The sequence below is a fragment of the Gymnogyps californianus genome, chromosome 5 (assembly GCF_018139145.2).
Source record: "Gymnogyps californianus isolate 813 chromosome 5, ASM1813914v2, whole genome shotgun sequence".
Lineage (NCBI taxonomy): Eukaryota > Metazoa > Chordata > Aves > Accipitriformes > Cathartidae > Gymnogyps > Gymnogyps californianus.
The window spans coordinates 13,151,300-13,169,421 of NC_059475.1; the positions used below are offsets into that span (position 1 = coordinate 13,151,300).

The 18,122-nt window shown below is 42.1% G+C and overlaps 1 protein-coding gene across 2 annotated transcripts in view; it reads left to right on the forward strand.

Annotated features, from left to right (window-relative positions):
- DENND2B (DENN domain containing 2B) overlaps positions 1–18,122 on the forward strand; it is a 185,549-nt gene that overhangs the window by 35,009 nt on the left and 132,418 nt on the right. For both annotated transcript variants that reach the window (XM_050897094.1, XM_050897095.1), the window contains exon 2: positions 5,747–5,835. The gene's annotated coding sequence lies outside the window, so the exon portion shown is untranslated. The remainder of the gene's footprint in view (positions 1–5,746; positions 5,836–18,122) is intronic.

The following is an 18,122-nucleotide window of genomic DNA, read 5'->3' on the forward strand; positions in this document are numbered from 1 at the left end:
AAACAGTAGTGAACTAAGACAAATTGAGGTATCTTGCATTCATGTAGGGTCAAATCAGAATTCCTGTGGAATTTTAAGCAACTCATTGACATCTCTCCTGATATGGCTAGTTCCCAGAGGAAGCCTGCTTGTCTCATTTGCCTCTTTTCTTGGGACATAAATCCATGCTTGATGGGGATATATGCAGTAAAAAAAGGTATAGGAAGAGACTAACACCTATAAAGGGCAAAATTTTCTTGTTTTGTCAAGACAGCACAAATAGTCCCCCCTCGGGAGCTTCCCCCCTCCATCAGTTTTGGTCCTACAGCTTCCTGTCTTTCCTTTTCAGGCATGCCTGGGATACAGCACAGCCATGCACAGGAAGGGTGTTGACTGGAGTGCAGATGGGTTGCAGACAGGGCAGGCTCTGGAGAGTTAAGGAGAAGAAGGACTTATTTACATGAGGTTCCCACCTTTTAGTTTTCCCTATGGCTTGGCTTGTGCCTTGGCCTGGTGCCACCTGACACACTTTGCAGAACTAGGATGTTGAGGGCTGGCTGAATTGGCTGCCTGGGCCCAGAGCCAGTTTGTATGGCTTGTTTGGCTTTGCACCGCTTTCCTAGCAGGGTGAGCTGTAATATGTGTCTCCTGTCAGAATCAGACCATAGGTATGGATAATTCTCAGACCAGGCATTTACATGAGTTAATTCCACACTGTTCAGGTTTGAAGTTGTTTTATTAAGGAATTATGCAGCTTATTGCTCAGCAGATTTTCAGCCTCATTAGTAGGTTTAGCATGGGGAGCGTGTGCCAGTTATATCACCAAACAATGTCTTAAAGCTTTAATTGCCAAATAAAAACTGTTTCCATGCCTCTTTTCTGAAATATACAACATTACTAAAGCACCACTTTGGTAAAATATTGTAGCACGTTTGGCATATTTTTAAGTTCTTTTGAAGTCAATGTTTAAGTGCTTTGCTGAATCAGGGCTGTCGTGGTTTAACCCCAGCCGACAGCTAAGCACCACGCAGCCGCTTGCTCACTGCCCCCCACCCCTGGGATGGGGGCGAGAATCAGGAAAAAAAACTCGTGAGTTGAGATAAAGACAGTTTAATAGGACAGAAAGGAATGAAAAACAATGATAATGATAATAATAATAATATGACAATAGCAATACTAAAAGAATTAAACTATACAAAGTAAGTGGTGCACAATGCAATTGCTCACCACTCGTTGACCGATGCCCAGTTAGTTCCCGAGCCGCGATCCCCCCTCCCAGTTAACTCCCCCAGTTTATATACTGGGCATGATGTCATATGGTATGGAATAGCTCTTTGGCCAGTTTGGGTCAGCTGTCCTGATGGTGTCCCCTCCCAGCTTCTTGTGCCCCTCCAGCCTTCTTGCTGGCTGGGCACGAGAAGCTGAAAAATCCTTGACTTAGTATAAACACTACTTAGCAACAACTAAAAACATCGGTGTGTTATCAACATTCTTTTCCTACTAAATCCAAAACACAGCACTATACCAGCTACTAGGAAGAAAATTAACTCTGTCCTAGCCGAAACCAGGACAAGGGCCTAAACCAATAATAGCAACAAAGTTAAGCCACTTTATTTCTGAATGAGTGTTTGCACAGGAGTTGAATGTGTGTCAGCTTCTTGTCATGACCCCCCAGGTACAGATATCCTCTTAGTTTCACTGAATCACTTAGCAACTTTTGCAAATTGCTGTCTTGCACCCAGTTGAGACATCAGGGTCAGACCCAAGTATGGCAGGCTTTCATTTGCAGAATGAGATCAAACTGAAATGGGATGTAGGGCCGTAAAGGGATTGGCAGCATCTCAAAGAGTGCACAGCTATGATTAGTCATTTCCTATATACATATAGTATGTGTCTGTATATATATATATGTACACACACACACTTTTTTTTTCTGGGTTAGTGAAATCAGTACAGTGCTTCAAACATGATCCTCGCTGGGCTATTAAAGAGGTCATGGAAATTTTTAATTCTCCTGCTGGAAGAGAGAGTTGTGGAAATGCTAAGGGTAATGGATCTGATGCTGAAATGGGGGAAGAAAACAAGTTTGTAGCTGACTGATCTTAGACCTACACCTGTGCAGTTCCATTGCAACCGGGGGGCTCATATGTTGGGTCAACTCCTTTGCTATTGTTTGCAGGGCTATGATATACTTTTGTACTACTTACTATGATACCACAATCTTAGCAAAACATGATGCAGTGAGGCAAAATTGAAGGTAATATGCCACTGAAGTCAGTGGAAGTTTTATTCACTTCAGTAGAATGATGCTTTTGGGGTCAGAGGTGTTATCTTGTGCCACTTGCTTTATTGTTGTGCTCTTATGCTGTTGTGTTGGAGTGTTAACAATAAAGGCCAGTGCTGTGGACTGTTAATTCAAAGAACTCAATGGTGTTGTGGGACTGCTTCAAAGAGTATGGTGGCTGCTGTCCTGGATGTCATTGTCTTGTCCCACCTGGTAGTCACAGAATGCTGTATGGAAAAATATTGAGTGCTGGGCCTCTAAATAAAGCACAACCAGCACAGTTTTTGTAGTGCATGCACGCTTCATATTATGAGCTGGTTGGGGCCTTTTCCCTTATTTTCATACCTCTGCAAGTCACTGCCTGGTGATGAGGAAGTGCTGCTGCCTAGTTCTCTGCCTCTCCCAGTGAGGTCAGCAGGAGCTGCAGGCACTTGCCTTTCCATGGTATTGGGTTAAAAACGTACTGGGACGCTCAAGGGTCCAGAGTACTCAAGCTTCACTTTTTGCTGTTAAGTCTTAAATTTATCGAAGTTCAAACAGATACATATCTGTTGAGGTCACTGGAAAGATGGTCAGTAACTGTGGTGTAGAGATGACACAAGAGGAAGAGAAATAAGATGGTCATCTTCTATGGGAAAGGGGCAGAAGCCCTTCTGAAGGGCAGAAAGTTGTTTGAGGAGGGGGAAAAATCATAAATCATTTTACAAGAGTATTTTTATGTGGAACTTCATTTTATTTAAAAAAAGCAAAGGAAAATGTTACTGAAGTTGGTGCAGTGATTAATCTCCTTTTGCACCTACCAGAGATTTGTGCTGTTGTTGCGGGCAGCTTAGTCTGTAGCTCATCTCTGGTTTTGTCTTTTTAAATCCCAAAGTTGATGATGTGTTTTCACCTACTGAAAGTGATAAAATTTCATGAGTCTTTAGGAGTAAATCTGATTTCTGTTTCCTTTCCTGTTGCTGATGATGGCCGCTTGATTTGGAAAGCATTCAGTAAAGAATCTCAGACCACGCAGCTTATGGAGAAAGCGGCTCATATTTCCCTTTCCAGTCTCAAGGGCAGAGATGCCAGGTGTGCCCCGGTGAGGGCTTTCTCACTGCACACTCATCTTTTTCAGTGCATGTCCACTCCTGTGTGCGTCACGTGGCTTCTGTCTCCTGCGCTTGTGACCGCAGAGCATAGGAAGGAGCATGTTTGACCGGTCAGAAATGGGAGGTATATTGGAAATAGGAAACTAAACATCAGCCGTGTGTGAGTAATGGATTGTCTGTCTCCCGCAGGGGATGAGGATACATATTCTAATGCTTTTTGATTGCAGTGTAGCCATGACACTGTAATTAACGTAATGTCAGCTGTTCATCATGTCCTCTGTTTATGATCCCAAACTCTGTCCTAATCCTAAATTTTGTTCTGAGGTGTTGATGTGCTCATAGAAAAGCCCAGTGAGAAAAAAGTAAAAGGTGGGAATGGTTGTTGTTTCACTGGGGCCAGCCTGAGCAAAATATTTCACCTTTTGGCAAGGAATTGATTAGGAGTGTATCCATGAGGCTTAGAATAGAGAAATGTGCTTGTCTGGGGTCTTCGGTGGTAGTCAACTGCCCAAGACCAAAGCTTGGGCCATAGTTTTACTACTGTGCTTTGTACCTATGCATTTGTGCATGCGTAATATGTTTTAACGACTTCATTTCATTTGTTTGGAACTTTAAACTGTAACTGAGTGTATATGTAATGCAGTGAGCTTTTTCAATTGTTTATAAATGCTAGCTTGCATGCTCCCCTGAGATCCTTGCCATATGTGCAGATGTGGTCACCTAATGAAGTGCTACAGAGCCTTGTGATAAACTCTGGAGTGGGACGTGATGCAGATGGTTGGTACACGCTCCCATGCTACATTAATGGGGTCTATAGAAGATCTGAGACTGATCAGCCATTTCACCTGTCCATTGATCAATTCCTAGGTTGTGGGTTTTTTATTACTTCCATGTCTTCGAGCACTCCTTTTGTGGTGATGTAAGGTAAAACATACCTTTCTTGGGAGGAGCTACCCGTCTCCCTCTTTCCCCAGTTACACTGCTGAAACTGCCCACTTGCAGCATGCGATGAGTTTAACTCAGTCATACACTAAAGGGAACTTTTCAAGACAAAAACATGTCATTTTTTATGTTTGGCTCCTATGGTTCTGCTGGGCATCACTGGTGCATTCTTAAGGGAACTTAGCATGAACTTGCAAGCTTAGCATGTGGCACTTTCATGTCTAGAAAAGCTGTTTCATGTGATGTCATTTCAGCATCTTCTGGATTCTTGGCAGCTGAAGTAGCTGTCTTTTTATATTCACGTACCTGTGAATAGTCTGCATGCAGTTTTTGGTAACAGTGTAAAATACGCCTCATATACACCTTTGGGTAGTCTTTTTGATAGAAAGAGAGGTGGTTTAAGTGTATAATCTGCTGGGAGCTCTGTCACTCACAAAATGTAGAGTTTTCAGAAGTACAGTCAATAATATGCTCCAATGTAGTTTATATCTTATAATAGCTATATGGACAGACAGGTGTTCCCATAAGACATCTCACTGTCTAGGGTTTTTTTTAACCTTTGCTATCATGTTACAAACACAACCAGAAGAGTAATATGTTGAAACTCTTTTATATCTCCTCATGTATAAACATAGGTGTGTTGGTTATGTAATGTACATACACATTTTCTTGTGTTCAGCTCCCTAAATAACATATAAAGGGTTGCATATGCTAGTTTTAGTTTAAGTTTTTAGTGCAGGGGCGGAATACCATAACAGCATAATGAAGTGGTTGATAGAGAAAAAAGAAATTGATTTCCTGCTTAGTATGGCACAGTCAGCTTTGCAATTTTATGCCCACTAGAGGGACTGTTGCTTATACTACTCATTGCAGAAAGCAGAGTCATGCAGTCCCTTTAGTATCTTTTATAAAGTTTTAAAATTTTGAATGACTGACTCCGGTTAAATCCTCTAAAGAGTAAGTCTCCAAGCTGTTTCTCGAAGTGTAAAAACTTTGAGTACAGTGCTGTTTTTCTAAGTCCAAATACTTTTTACTGAATTTCCTTACTAAATGTTCTTTTTCTTTCTTTTTTTTTAAAGTATTTTCTGTTCTCTTGATTTATCAGTCCAGGCTTTCCTATATGACGTTGCTGGGGATTAATTTAGAATTTTTTTGTCAAGGAAAAAATGTTGTATGTCTTTATTTATGTTTGGAATAAGTTTTGTTTTGCAACCATGGTGCCAGCGAATATGGTAAATTAATCAGTTCTTGTATTCGCAAATGTCATTGAAATGGGTTTCTCCTTCAACTGGGAGATAGTGAGTTTTGGGCAAGAGGCACGTAAACTTATAGTCAGTATGAGAAAACTTCCAAATGTATCTGTTTTTTTCTTGTTTAGCTGGGGGATTTTTTCTGTTTGTTTGTTTGAGTTGCACGTTCCTGACCTGCACATTTTTCTTCTTAAATACAGAAACATGAAAGGATACAGGAAGTCCTGCATGACCACGATGAATACCTGTGCTAATTAAGTCACTGGCTGAGTACTAGGAGAACAGCAAGGTAAGCAGTCAGGCCATGCCAGCAGCATTTCTTGTAATCTGCATGATTGTATTTCAACAAAGCCTTCGTGCTTTCAGATATCAAATTAATAACAAGTCGGGCGAAGACAAATAGCCCGCAGGTTTGAATGCAATGGATTTACTTTTAGTTCAATCTTTGGCAAGCAAACACCTCTGTTTTCCTTCCTGGGGGGGAAAAGTACAAGTTCTGTAGTGGTTTTCTTTTTTTAAAAAAGCAATATCTCTAATTTCAACAATCGATTCATGACCAAAGCTCAGCTTCCTGGGCTGACTCTAGGGAGGGCTTGGAGGAGGGGTGGAATGCTTCAAAAACTTAGCTGATGAAAAGGCATGCTGTTTTGTGGATGCCTCCCAGAACTGTTTAAATCTCTGTGTGTGTGTGTGTGTGTATGCGTGCGCGCGCGTATGAGAAGAGAAAGAGAGAGATCTCCATGACAACTGGCCTGGCCAGTCTGTGTTCTCTGCAATCATTTTAGCTGGAATCAGTGCTGCGAAAGGTCATATGAAGGAGTTGTGGGAAGCACAGCAGGTATTAGACGCTAAACGACTGGTTTTCTGATTGCCTCAGATAATAAGACAGAGTTTTGTCTGGGAAATACAAATCTGAGAATGGAGTGGAAAGGGAAATGCTCTACATTTCAGGTAACAAAATTTGCCTTTTTAATGTTATTTCCTCCCATTTTAAAGTTTGGTGGGCTTTTTTTTCCTGTGGTGTTTACTCCCAGCCGAGCGTCTGAGCAAGCTTGGATTCCCTAGCTCTGGGGAATGATGTCATGCGGCAACAGTTGGATTCTATTAGCCAGGGAAAGAGGAAACATCCTGCATTTTTGAAAAAAAAAGATACTTTGGCTCTTTGTTGAATTTTGTGCAAAGGCTGCAAGAAGTGTTTTTAAAAAAAAAAAAAAGTTTCTAACAAATTAATTGCCAGAAAATGTCATTTAGGACCTAGACAGCACCAAACTTTTAAACCACTGCAACAACTACTCCTATATGCAAGAAAATAATTATGGAACTGTTACAGAATTCAGAAGACATTTCTTTCTTCTTGGATACTCCTATATTCATCTTTAATGAGAAAACTAATTGCACTGTAATTAAGCAAAGGATTTGAAACCTCCACGCATTTGGGATCCTTTAGCAATTGTTTGGAGAATGTGCTGCTAAAGAGTTTCTTCTGGGTTGGGCTCTGTCTCAAACTGCTGCTTATGAATAGATGATGCTGGCAGCATTGTTCTTAATAAGATTTTCAGTCCTGGACTGTGTTTTTCATAGCTTTAAACCAGCCTTTTTGGGAGAGGGTAGCAGGGAAAGAAAGCAGAAAACTAATAATCTCAGCAATTTGAAAGGGTCTTTTTTTCCCCCTTTGCTCAGAGATGTTTGCTAAATGCTGTATTCAACACTCAACATTACGATAGCATGCATAGCATTTTAAGTGGAAAAATACCTAACAATTAATGTACAACTGCTATGCCCTAATGAAAAGAGTTGGAAAATGGATATAATCCTACTTCCTTGAACATCACAAAAATAGGCTGTACCAATAACCATGATGAAAAGATTAGGTCACCCCTACGCTGTTTAAACTCCCCTCTAGCAGATGCTCATTTCTACTTTTATGCTGCTTTGCTCCCTTCTGTGCGTTTCAGGCATGATCCAAAGCTTGCTGGAGTCCATGGGAGTTTTCCCGTCAACTTCAAAGGGCTTCAGATCAGCCTCTGCCTGAGAACTTCTCAGCCTGTGTTTCAGTCTTTTGACTGCAGGACCAGGCCACAGACTCTCCGCTTTCTTTCTTGAACTTTCCAAACAGAAGGTCTTTTGTGTTGCTCCAAACAATGCCAGGCGCTGCTGACTGGCTTCAGCGTGGCTGCTAACACACGCTGGAGATAATGGTTGATGCTTATTTCCGCTTTCTCCTAAAATCGTCCTAGAGGGGGAAAGTGCAGTGACTAGAAATCAGATCCTTCTATCCCATCTCCTATCCTCACAAATGGCCGTTGTTTATGAGCGTGTGTGTGTGTGCACGTGTGTGTCTGTGTGTGCAAATTGTTCCTTGATTAAAGGGCAGTATTGGCTGTGCTTCGGGGAGGATTTCCAGGAAGACTTTAGGGGCAAAACACTGTTATCGCTGTGATCTGCCAGTAGAGCACTCATGAGGGAGAAGTAGGCTGTCCTGGAGCAGGCAGTCTTTCTACAACAGGCGTACAGAACTGACAGCTGTCATCTGCGAACTCAGGGCTGATCAGCACAGTCTAACACTTTGTGTCCTACTCTTGCCTACCAGATTTGACCAGCTTGATTCTATAAATAAAATACTCTTCTTAGTGAATATCAATTAATAACCTGGTCAAGTGATGGGAAAAAATAATAATTTTTCATCCGTTTGATGGTTGGGAGCAGTTTAATAAGAAATCCTTGTGCCATTCTTGACTAGAAATGAAATATCTGTGGAGCTGGCATGTTAATTTGAACCATCCCCCTCCTTAAGAAGGAACACTGTGATGATTACCCAAGTTTAAGGCTCATTTGTGAGAAAATGCTATTACTCCCTGAAATTTCTGAGAAGACAAAAATAATGATTTTCAAAATCAGAACCACTGCTTTGAAGTGCTTACATTTTACAGATGGTCAGCTTGAGACTCCTGAGAGATCTCTGCAAGGTGTTGCAAATGGGGATTTCCAAAGGCAACAGTTGCTTTTTGGCGTTTATCTGTTGTGTGGCACAATGCAATGGGAAGCCTGGTGAGTTCTCTCCCCGTGTTTCTGGCTGAGTGGCATTTCCCATAATGGTCTGTGTTGTAGTGTTTACATGTTACTTTGAAAAGTGATACAAGGCATCATTCCCATAGTCCTTTAATATAATTTCCATATGTCCTAGCATTCTGAATGGTTCCAAATGAAGTTTGCATATGTTATATACATAGTATACCTTCCCAGTAGGAAATAAAAAAAAAAAAGAAAATCAAGAAATCATAATATATTTATAACCACACTTATAACAAGATACCTTATAGCTGACCTACTGTGGTTGGGCATAAATGTAACCAGCAGCACATAGGCATTGGCACATTGTTTTTTTCATCCATTAAGGGAGTAAGCAATTCAAGAAGGCTGCTGCTATACCTGGTAATGCACGTGGAGTTCTTGCAGCAATCTTTGCAGGTGTAGCAGCTCTGTGCTCAACACAGCTCCTGTGGGCAGGTCCTTAGCCCAGTGTTTGCAGCCTCCTCTAGTTGTCACTTCCTAAGTGCATTCGTTTCTGTATCTTGGAAGAGAGTTGCTTTCTGTTGTTGTCCTGACATAAGTCTCCTCGTTGGTCCCATGCGTCCCCCATGTTTCTGCCAGTGGCTGTATGCCTACGTTCTGTCTGTGGATAGTCAGTGGCTCTGAGTTTTCCAGAGAGATTAATGTGTTTTTTTGATAGGATTAGTTGTGTCCTGTCTCATTGTACTTACAAGGAAAGTGAAAGGACATGGTAGAAATCTCTTTTTGTTCTCTCTCCTTGACTATCTAATGAGTAATTTTTATATTCTGAGTTATAATGTTTTAATTGCTTTTTATCTTGCATAAGATCATCTTTTGTGTAACTGCTCGTACTCCCTCTATCCATAGGTTGACAGCATATGTTGTCTGTTGCAGTGAGTTTCAGGTTAATTGTTATGTTGACATATTTGTCCTTATTACTTGGAAATACACTGCTTTGTTTGTGAATGAGCTGAGGCTATCTAGAAGCCTAGGACTGACTTTGTATCATTCAGTACTTGTTTCTGCTCTTACTCCCTTCTCTAAATAACTCCAGTCTCTTCGATTTTTCTTCTTAGGGGAAGTCTGTGAGACACTGGAAAAAAACTGTAGTTGTCTCCGTTTCTGCTGCTTTCCTTGAAGGTCAGGTGATCTTCAGAGCACCTGGTGTTACAGTTGTGGACAGATGCACCATTAAATTCTTGAACATGAGATCAGTATTCTCCATCTGTAAGCTTATGGTCACAATAGACTGAATTCATTGATTGAAAACAACAGTGCTGCATATTTAGAAGAGCTGCTCATGAGGATGCTCAAATCTTTCCTTATTTTCTGTAAGTTAATTTCAATTCCAGCAGTATGAACAACTAGTTCTCACAGTTGTTTCCTCTCATGGGCTGTTTTCTGGTCATGGTGACTCTGAGTGACTTTCTAAGGTGTAAAATGTGACATGCAAAAGGATTTGTTCTGAGTAGTTCACACTTGATATGAGTGTGGCTACCTTTAATTACAGCAAGAACCTTGAAATGATTGCACTGTCATTCTGCTCTGCAGTGCAGGCTATCATTAGTGCTAATCAGTGATCTCTGTTCTGCCTTTGCATCTTTGACCCAGTTACTTTGCTGAACTTAACACAGTTGCTGGTGTGACACAAAGCAGACTCTTGGCACAGCCCTGATCACAGAGCAGGGAGAGATCTGGCAACTTTCACACAAATCTGTTATAATTAAAGCTTCCGGTCTGGGATTTAAACTTCTTCTTTCTCTTAAAAGTCTGAGAGGCTTTTTAAAATATTTTTGAGCCTGAAAATGAACCTACTGCTGGTAGAGGCAAAGTACCCTGATGGTATTAGCTTCAGGCAGACCTGGACGAGGCAGGTGCTGTTCTTGTTCCTTCATCAGGCTTTGCAAACGTGCTTCCACCCCAAGTGCTTTTTGAACAGAGCCTCATAGTTGTTCCTCAGTTTCACGTGATGACAACAACAGAGTCCCCTAAGCAGTCAGAGGAGTGTTGCATGTTTGGCTTTCCTCCAGTGCCAGCTCTTATTCTGAGTTCAAGCCTCACGTAGCATTAATCCTCTCTGCCCACTTGCAGCCAAACTGCTGTACGCAATGGGCTGTTCAAAGAAGTCCCATGTCCCCATCCTGTCAGAGGCGGTGCTCCCCCCTTGTACCTTTTTTTCCCCATCCTGTTGCAGTTTGATGACAAGATGATGAATCAGAGGCTAAAACTTCTGCCAATGGCAAGAGCACAATTTGGCATCCTGTGTGCAGCTGGCATCCAAAGGATACAAGCCATCAAATTATCCATGCTCCTGGTCCAGCTGAGCCTGTTGGTTTATGACCAGAACATCCCTGCCGTCTTTAAAGCATGCTTGAAAGTTAAAAGGCATCACTAAGCATTTACCGCATTATGGACATGCTGAGGACAGTTGGATGATTTTGACAGTACAAAACCTGTTCCCTGCAATGCTATTTCATACCTTCTTGGTAGAGAGCAAAAAGCAATTTGAGAGCTGCAGCAGTATGGAAACATTTGCAGCTGCACAATTTGCATTCCCATGTTTCAGTCTCTCACAGGCCCATGCAGACATTCTATTATTAGTTTTAAAAGGAGAATAGCTGACAGCTGATTAATTTGAACGGCGTATTCCAGAGAGAGCTGTTTTATGACTGAGTTGTCAAGAGTGGCAAGCCAAGAAAGTATTGACTAATGTTACAAAGAAAAATCTCTCACGTAGAGCACAATCCTGTTTATCCAAAAGATTTGTAGGGGACAAAACCATCTTCATACCGCTTTGCTGTCAACATGTTCAAACCCGTGCTGGGGGAGGTGAGAAGCTGAACAGCTCAGCCTGTTGCGTTCATCCCCTAGCAGTTCCTGGGAGAGCTCGCTGGGGGTTTCCTGGCATGTTGTCACAGGGAAGGGGACATATTGCAACTCAGTCTGCAGAAACCTGCCTAAAAAATAATTTCGAGTGATTGGTGTTCATTCTGGTGTTGGTTTTTGGAGAAGAGTCAAGTTGGTTTCAGAGGGAAGAGTAGAAAAAAACTCCACTTTTGGACAATGGATATGCTTTGTGTAATCAGCTGATGCTCTGGATTAGAGCTGCTCCGCTGTGCATCAGACTGGGTTTCACCATTGTACTGACCCCGCTACGCTCATGCTTGGGGCAGCAGATTGGCTTTTGGGAGTGTATGAAGACCTAAGAGCAAACGCTGGTTTTTCAGTGCTCTTTTATTAGCAGCAGCACATGACAGGAGGTTGCAAGTTGAGTGGTATCACCCTGGGACACGCACAGGCGGCTGTCTGGCCACCCCTTTCCTTTCCTGTGGAAAGGACTGCCCTTGTGTGCCACCTGTAAGCAAGACCCTGCTCCCAGCCTGGGCAGATGAAGCACAGCTCTCTCCCTGATCTGAGGCAGAGGAGAGCCACTCCTGTCTCTGGAGCTGCATAAGATGATCCATTTAGGTCTTCTGTCTCCTACAGCAATAAGCCTCTGCCATGATGCTGTAATATCACCTGCTTTCATGGGACTGTTCCCTCTGCCTCTGCTTGGGATGCTCTGGGGGGCAGGAGTCACAAAAGGTGAGAGCAAAGAGTGGCACGAGGCGAGAAGGCTAAACTGCCCCTCAATTGCTGTGGGCTGGGAGGAGACCGTGTGTTTTTCAGCGCAGAGAGCTTGTGCCCTTGAGGGTGATCAGCTGGGCAGGAACACTGTTCTCTTGAGCCAGGCCACAGCTGCTGTCAAGGCACAGAGGAGGTGGTCCCAAAACACATGCAGAGGTGAGATCCTTACAGACCCTGCTTGTCGCCATGTGCTGCCTCCACCCTCCTCTTCCTCGCTTTAGGGACCATGGAGACGGGGGAAAGGGTAGCAATGAGAGTGAGGCTTTTTCACTTTGTATCCAGCAGCTGAGCCCAGGTTCCTTTTTCAACAGAAGTTTCCCTGGAAATGAGATTTGTTTAATGTAAAGGTTGGGTGAAGGCAGAGGTTGAACCTTATTGCATTTAGAAACGCTCACTTCATGTCCACATGTCTGAAGCTCTTTGTGTGTGATGAGGAGGCTGCTGTACAAGCTGGTTGTACAGAGGACCCCATTAGCAGGTTGTAGTCTCTTCTGTGCCAGACTCAGTGGATAGTATAATATACTGTCAAATTTGGCATTTGCATTAAGATCTGCTTTCCTCTCCTATGGAGGCATTATCCAGTTTTCTGCTGAGACGCATCAAGAGCTAAGGTCCCTGCTGCGTTTTGTTTACTGTTGGCTGACATGCATGGACAGTAGAAAACAAATGTAAACATGACTCGGTGCTGTGTACTACAATAGCACAGAATGCTTCCTGGGGATTTATGACCACCTGGAAGAACAGGGTGTCCAAGAGGCAGCCGGAGGTGGTCAGCTGCAGCACCTTGTCAGCAGATCCCAGCGCAGTTCCTGTGCCTGTGGCACTGATGGCTCTGATAACGGGGGTGTACCTACCTGTTCTAAAAGTATGGCCAGATCCTCAGGTAGAGGAAGATGAAGTCAGCGGGGTTATGCTAAAGGTTCCCATGATTTCTCTGGAAAATCTATGCAGTTCATGTTCTGGATAGGGCAGACTGACTGCAAAGTGGCCATTTATCTGGAGATTTCAGGGGTCAGCCAATGGCTGTTCTGGTCAGGCTGTGTGATGTCCTGAAATCCTGAATAAATGGCCACATTCCTCTTTCTCCACCTCAATAAAGTTTCCATGTGCAAAACCACGCTGCATTAGGTGAAGCTCTCTTGCTGAGTTGTATCAGGTTTGTAATGTCTTTGGCGGTTGTGTTGCTGGTGAGGTGTATGACCTTGCCTACAGTAGCAATGCACACGGGCCTACTGTCTTCTGAGATCTGGTATCATGTGTGCCCCCTGGGGACACAGTGACAGGACAGGCTCCGAAGTGAACTGCCACTGGTTCTGAGAAGGATGAGTTCCTGCTGCCTGTATTGGTGCCAAATGATATGCTGGCTTATGGAAGTATTAAAATGTTTACTATTAAAAAATGATTTGTCCTGAGAAAAGGAGAAACCTGTTGCTTGCAGTGAGGGAACAGTCGGCTACTCCTGAGTCCGGGTAGAAAACGGAGATGCTAGGAACAGGTTGGAGGAAGAGTGCAGAAAAAGCCAGCTGATTATCTTTGAAAGAGGAAAGAAAACCTTGTTAAAAGGCAATTATTCTTCTGGATGAGTGGTTGGCTTCCCATAAGGTGGGCAGAAGAGGAGCAAAGTCAAACCCCAGACTTCTGGCTCAGCATAACACTTATCATTTCAACATTTGCTTACAATCTGATTTAAAAGCCAACCAACCAACCAACCTATCATTGTAGACTGGGAATCCTATAAAATATTTTTTTGGTAACATGGACACATGGTGTTCCCAAAACAAAACAGTCCAGGACACTTGTGGTGGTGGGGTGATGTTGAGAGCCTGCTAGGCTCTTTCACTGCTGCCCACTGCTGAACAGGAGCAGCAAATCTGTCGGCTTGGACAGATTGCCCTTGTGACAGTGGCTCATTAATGGTTGTCACATCAGTTATGTTTCCATGACAGTCTCAGGTCTGACAAATGTGACAAAGCTGTGTTTTATCAGCAAATCCCCCAGCAAATCCCCTGCTGGCCCTAGTCAGGAAAGCATATGGATAAGAAAAGAAAATTATTCCTCCTGCTCTTTGTAAGTGAACCAGCCAGCTAGGACTAGTTGCATTCCTCTGTAATTTGCAGTACCTCCTGTATGGGGCTGAACCAGCGATGAATTAATACCTTTTTCCATTTGTTAAGAAGTTTTATTCATTGTTTCAGTGACCAAGGAAACTCTAAAGGTCAGATTGATGTTTTGGGAAACGAAGCAGAAGCACTGGTGTTCTGACTATTACAGGGCAGGCTTGGCAACTCTTGAATCAAGCTGGCTTTTTTGCGGAAGGGTTACAGAGATTCAGATAGGTATATTGGCCAGAGCTGAACCTGTAGAGTAAGCAGTCAGACTTGTTCTGTTGCAGTTATTTAAAAAAAAAAAAAAAAAAAAAAGGCAGGAGCATTCTATTTATATTCAACTATTAATTGACATGATCTCCCTTTGAAATTCCTCATTGAACGCTACAAGATGAAGCAATCTGCAACTGTTTGTTATCTGTAGGTTATCTATTAATATGTTGTATGCCAAATCACACTCATACATCAAATGAGGAAAAAAAGGATAAAATTATAGACACACAGAGATCTCTTTCTATCACGAATGTATCAATCTTGAAATCTAGCAGGATCTGTAATATACGTATTTGCCCCTCTTATGCAGGGAAGGTAAAAGAAGGGAAATACTAGTTGAATAAATTAGATAATATGACATAAATAAGCAAATGAGGAGGGCTCCAGAGCTTTGTGAAGTATAACATGATTGCCCTTTCCTGAATAGAATCAGATCTGCTTACAAGCATTCAGTCCAACTCTGCAGGGAATTACAAACAGGATGCAGCTTTGCTAATATTGGCAGATATTGGAGGTTTTTTTTAACTGAGGTGATAGACCCCGGGGCTCTGTATCAAAAGGTCACGAGGTTGAATCCTGGTGCTACACACTGCTCTTGTCCAGTTTAGCTGATAGCTCTGTGTGTGTGTCTATAACGTATATATGTATGAATTACTGCTCACCTCAGCTATCTGTATTAGCAGACTCTGAGTAGTAAAACTCTCACCAGGAACATTTTATCTCCAAACCAGGTAGAAGCTTTTGTTTGGGGGATCCTAACTTTGCCCAGATAGGTTTCCAGGAGAGTAAAGGCAAACCTACTTGGTGCAAGACTATGTTCTGGGACTGACCATCTCCTTTGACTGCAGCAAGCCTGTGCACTGGCAGTACACTGAGTAACTCCCTGGCTTGAGATTTCCAGTACTATCTCTGAGGTAGGAAATGGTGATGCTTCAGCTGCTCACTAGTGCACTGTTGTTTATAGTGCCACAATTGTGTCATTCCAAACTCGAAGGTGATGACTTTGACTGAAACACACATAGGCAAATATATTTATTTTAAAACAATGAGAAATAAATCTAATTATTATTTATGCGATTACTGCTATAAATTAAGTCAGTGCTTTTTCAAGCATTGTTGGAAATTCTAGACAAAGCTGCCAAGTGAAACATGTGAATCCTATTTTATAGCTTGGTGTCTGCTAGGTGCAGAGGAAGAAGTTGAATAAAAAGAAATCAGGATATACCTCAGAAAGACAAAATTTTTCATGTACTAATGGCAAATATCCACTCTCCTGATCTCTGTGGGAGCAGTGGCAGAGAGAGGGAACAGATCATCTTTATGACTGATCAAGCATAGCGAGTAGGAGAATGCAAAACAAGGGATGGAAATGTGTGTGTTCTCAAAGAATGCCATGTACCTCAGCATAGCTGGGTATTTTGTGAGGGAATACCTTTTGTTTTACATTTTTAAACAAAAGCAAATCTCTATTTTGAGAAAGAGGGAAAAGACTCAAGAAGGGAAAGGCGATGCTTAATGAATGAAGTATTTCTTTGCAAGATTTGAGATTCTGTTGTGTCTGTGGCATTGAAAGTAGAAGAGGCATCACTTGAGGACAGCCGATCAGAAGGAGTTGACAACAATTTTGTACCGTGTGAACTTTGTGGGTAGCCTGACTGACATCAGCATGACTGTTGCCAGAACTTCAGTCAGACTTCAGGGGGGAGCCGGTCACCAGAGCAAGGATAGACCCAGCCATAGTGAGCCTTGCAAGGGAACCTTTGCTGTGAGCTGAAGGGCAGCTGGTGGCAGTGGTATGTAGCATTACCAATCATATTGTATATTCTTTTTCAAAACTACAGCAAAATGAAGCATTAGTTGACTTATGAAGCTTACTACAAAGTTTTCTTCCTCTCGTAGTAACAATCGGTCCCAGCAAGTTACCTCTTCCATTGCACCTTTCTGAGATGCAGTGACGGTGTAAGAAACCATGTGAAAACATCATAGCAAACTCAGGTTGCCATAATGTTTGAAGAGAAGCTACTTAAGTGAGACTAACATTTTGGTTTTTGTTTGTATAGTGTTCAGTATGCTAAGCCCTAATCTGTGGCTAAGTTTCTGAGGTAGTGGGTGTAATAATAACTGGGTTAATAAAAATCAGACCTAATAAGCATCACTGTTGAATTGAGTAGAATACTGCCTTTTTCTAGCTGTAGCTCTCCAAAAGATACACACATTTTGATTTTGAAGAGCCATTAATTATCTTTTGGTTAAAAGGAGGGGAGAATGAGTCAATTCATATCCATTTGCTCATTACTTTCTCCTAATCCTGTCACAAATCTGTGGCTAAAAATGCACTTAAAAAATCTCTCCATCCTGTATCTCAATGGGAAGTTTGCATTTCTGTTGTGTTTCTGTAGCCAGCACATTCCTGTAGGCAGTGCAGGCGGGGAAGTGGAAAACCAGCTTCTTAGAACTGTGAAAAAGTGCTTCGTCTCTTAGCTATCTGCATCCTGGTTTGGAATTTTTATTCTGCCTTTAAAATTTTCCCCCAGAAAAATGAGTTTGAAGCCAAGGCAGTATTCCCATATAAGTGACTGATTCATCTTCCTTGGGAATTGAGGGATCACTGTTGCCTGGAGTTATGGTCTTAATGACTGAGATGAACAGATAGTTAGGAATTTGTTGTAAATTTATATTATACTATTAATTGTTGTTTCTTTTGAGTGTAGTCATGCAGGGAGAAAACAGACGTCATTATTCTGAGACAGATTTTCTTTGTATTGATGTAGTAGCAGCCAAAACAAAAAACGGTGGGACTCAGAAGGAGTAAGATAGAGAATTAATATTCAGGCTGTTGTAATGCTAGGTCTCTTAGTCCCTGTAGTAAAATATTCTACAGTAGCCAGAGAACAGCCTAACTGTGGTGACCCAGTTTGGAGGCAAAATCGTTCTTCAAATTCACAAGTGCCCTCTAAAGACACACAGGATCAGTTTTCTGACATATTTGAGCACTCGGTTGCACAAGGAAATTTTAAAATTGTAAGAAGCAGTTTGAAGTTCCATTGAAATAAAAATTAATTTGTTTTGTTGATGGATGTGGCAATTCCACTAAACAGTCAGATACGTGGAAATCTCTTCTAACTGTGCTTTTGGAGTCCGAGGACAATGTTCTCAAAAGCCCTGAGGTCCCACTGACTTCCAGAAATGTTGAAGTCCTGAGTGTACTGAAAGCAGAACTCGACTCCTGTAAGCACCTTTGCAAGGTGTTCCTGTATGCATACTCTGTGTTCCCCTGTGGGCTAAAATACTGTATCTTCAAACTGTTTCTAAAGTCATCGGTCAAACAGAAATTGTATTTACTTTTTTCAGACAGAAAAGTTTATTTTCAGGTCGGCAACTACGTAGCCATTTCACTACAGTGAGAAATGTAAACAGTTTGCATTTTGGATGGAAAGAAAAATTGAAACCAAGTTGTTCTGAGCTGTGCAGAAGCTGGCTCAGCAAAGGCAAAGTGGATCCATTTGGGAGTCATGGGGCT